Source organism: Clupea harengus, unplaced genomic scaffold, assembly GCF_900700415.2.
Source record: "Clupea harengus unplaced genomic scaffold, Ch_v2.0.2, whole genome shotgun sequence".
Lineage (NCBI taxonomy): Eukaryota > Metazoa > Chordata > Actinopteri > Clupeiformes > Clupeidae > Clupea > Clupea harengus.
Genome location: NW_024880956.1, coordinates 1 through 3,428, shown reverse-complemented (window position 1 = coordinate 3,428; position 3,428 = coordinate 1). Strand labels below are relative to the sequence as shown.

General features: G+C 47.3%; 1 pseudogene; it reads left to right on the top strand.

The window, feature by feature from the left end:
• The first annotated feature begins 1,111 nt into the window (after positions 1 to 1,111).
• Positions 1,112 to 3,150, top strand: LOC122132746 (annotated as a pseudogene).
• Positions 3,151 to 3,428: the final 278 nt, after the last annotated feature.

Below are 3,428 nucleotides of genomic sequence, written 5' to 3'. Positions count from 1 at the left end.
ACACACACACAGATTTGTCTTCGCTCCACCATCACCATGCTAACCCCACTCTCATACACTCTCTAATTTCTTTTCATTTGACCACACTCCTCACTATCTCAAATCATTTACCCCCCCCCCCCCACACACACACACACACACACACACACACAGACACACACAAACAGATTTGTCTTCGCTCCACCATCACCATGCTAACCCCACTCTCATACACTCTCTAATTTCTTTTCATTTGACCACACTCCTCACCATCTCAAATCATTTACCCCCCCCCCCCCCACACACACACACACACACACACACACACACACAGACACACACACACACACACTTCATTCTTTCTTTTTCACTCTCGTCAGCTACTCTCCTCCACCGTGTCCTCCTCCCTGTCCTCCTCCTCCTCCTCCTCCTCCTCTGCTCCCCTGCCGGGTCCTTCTGTGCCTGTGGTTTTGGCAGAGGCAGCAGGAGACGTCAGACCTGTGGGCCTCCTCGGTCGGAGAATCGTCATCGGCCCCCGGGCTGCTCTCCTTTCTCAGGTCTGAGCCGTCTGAGAGCGAGAGGGCCCGTGTTTCCACCTGCTCTGACATCACTGCGCTTGGGCGGCGTGTCGCACCGCGTGGGTGGCATGGCAACGGCGTGAAATGAGAGAGAGAGAGAGAGAGAGAGAGAGACACACAGTGAAAAGAGAGAAAGAGAGAGAGAGAGAGTGTGGGTGTGACCATCCGCAACCTCGTTGACGATGTGCACGTGGGGGCGTGGGTGTGCATATATGTGTGAGCGCACTCTGTGTGTGTGTGCGCATGGGGGAGGTGGGCTGATTGAAGTGACACCTCTTGAAAATATGTTTGCAAATTTGCAGACTTTTTCTGGCTGTGTGTTACCTATGAGTCACGAGTCCAACACCAGCTGGAGACTTCGAGATTCAGTGTTTGCCTTGTGTGTCTGCTTGTTGCACTCTCTGGCCGTATATAGATCATGTCTTCTTCATTCACTCCCACATCTCTTGTTCTAACCTCTTCCCCTTTCCATCGCATTCTCGTTCTCTGCCTTTGTTTGCATACAGCAAAGGGCTTTTTTTACAGTGACTAGTCAAAAGGATCAACGTTAGCAAATCAATGATAACATTAGCTGTTACACACACATGCACTATACAACGTACTGTTCATGTACATTAACCACGAATGCGTGTCCATCTGTTTCTCCCCTGTGTTTGTCCACAGTTCCGCAGGAGCAGCTTTTGCAAACAGAAGAGTATGACCTGAACGTGGTGCGTCTGTGTTTCCAAGTGTACTTGCAGGACGAGAGCGGCCAATTCACCATTGCCCTGAATCCCATCGTCTCCAACCCCATCTACGACAACAGTGAGTGCACCACATGCCCATGACACTAGTGCCGTCATCGTATGACATATAAAGTCTCTTCGACCCTATCACTTAAATATTCTCGGCCTGCTCCACTCATGGTGTTAGTGATGGGGGGGGTGCAGCTTTAGCAGCAGCAGCAGCAGCAGCAGCGTGATGGTCTACACACGGTACTGTGGTCTCTATGGTCGCAAACTACAGGAAACGAAGGTGGCTCCTTCTCCTCTCTCACTTTCGCTCGCGTCATGGGGCTTGCATACAGGAAGTCCGTGACAGAAAGAGTTTGAGACGAACACCGTTTTTAACCCCATGGCTGCCGTAGTAACAGATAACACAAACTCTCAGTTCCTAGAATGAGTGAGAGGACACCCTTTGTTAGGTCTAGGAGGTGTGTGTGTGTGTGTGTGTGTGTGTGTGTGTGTGTCATGTGAAACACACACTTGGACCTTAAGGGTGTGATCTATTATTTATTTATATATATGGCGCTGCTGTTCCTTTGTTGAGTCGTACCTCTTCCTGGTTCGTCCGAGTCCCTCTCGAACATTGAAAAAGAGGAAGGTGTTTTTTGGTCCTGCCCACTTCTGTGGGGAGCCCAGTTCTCTCAGCTTCTTCTTTTAATCTCAGGCTTGTGACTTTTCAGATTTGTCTGCATGATCAAGACATAATATGGTGAAATAGTTGGTCTCATGTCTTTACCATCAGAGCCGTGCAAGTGCAAATCATCTGATATGTCCTTCGCTCACAATGGGAGGACTAGACTGTGTGTGTGTGTGTGTATGTGTGTGTGTATATATATATATATATATATATATATATATATATATATATATATATATATATATATATATAATATATCTCTCTATCTGTATGGGTATATACAGATAGATATGTATATGGAGTCTTTATGCACATTACTTATACTTATTTATGTGAATGTGCCACTGTTTTCTCCAAATGAGTCATGAAACATTAATGATTAGAGATGATCTGAGTCACAGGCTAGTAAAATCACCTCAAAAGGCCACTGCTGAGGATCTTTATCTCTTCAGCAAGCAACCTTTCCCCCAGATTCTTCAGACTGGGAAATCCACCAGAGTGTGTACATGTTTCTCCTTGGCTACCTTCCCTTTGCTTGCCTACTGACCTTTGACCTTCCTCATGATCTCCCCAGGAGCCCCTAACACAGCCGAGCTGCGCATCTGTCGCGTCACAAGAACAGCGGCAGCGTCAAAGGCGGCGATGAGATCTTCCTGCTCTGTGATAAAGTCCAGAAAGGTTGGTTTGGGAAGATTTGGGGCTTTTTTTTTTGTTTGTTCCCGTGTCATGTTTTGTAAGGATACATGCAAACCTGAGTGATGCCAGTTGTGTTTGTTCATGACTAATGTCATTCCCCCCCCCCCCCCGACATTCTTTCACCCTAATTCATTCTGTTCACCCTCATTCATTCTTCATTCATTTCATTCATTCTGTGTTCATTCTCCTCATTCCATGCTGGTCACAAACCTTACCCATAGCATCTCTTTCTATCGCACACCCTCTCATCCCTCCACATCCTCCCTCCTCTGCAGATGACCATTGAGGTGCGCTTCTTCTGTCAGAACTGGGAGGCCAAGGGTAGCTTCTCGCAGGCGGACGTGCCACCGGCAGGTGGCCAATCGTGTTCCGCACGCCGCCCTACTGCAACACGTCCATTCCTCTCACCGGTGACCGTACGCATGCAGCTGCGTCGCCCCCACCGACCAGGAGGTCAGCGAAGCCATGGAGTTCCGTTACCTGCCCGACGACAAAGGTGAGAGGTCACAGCCCTCAACAGCAGTGCTTTTCCCTCCACGAGTAAAATATGCAATGCGAACACACTTTAGACAGACATGAAGTTTCTCTGATTCTCAAATGTTTAAAACTTCACCCGGTAGAATGTACAACACCTGCCACAATTTAGTTAAACGAAGCTGAAATGTTAATAAATGTCTATGATTTAGTCTTAAAATAAAGTTAGATGTCTTAGTTTCTGTTGTTTTTTTTTTTTCCTATGGTACACTGATGATCTTTTTTCCCTGTAGATCCTTA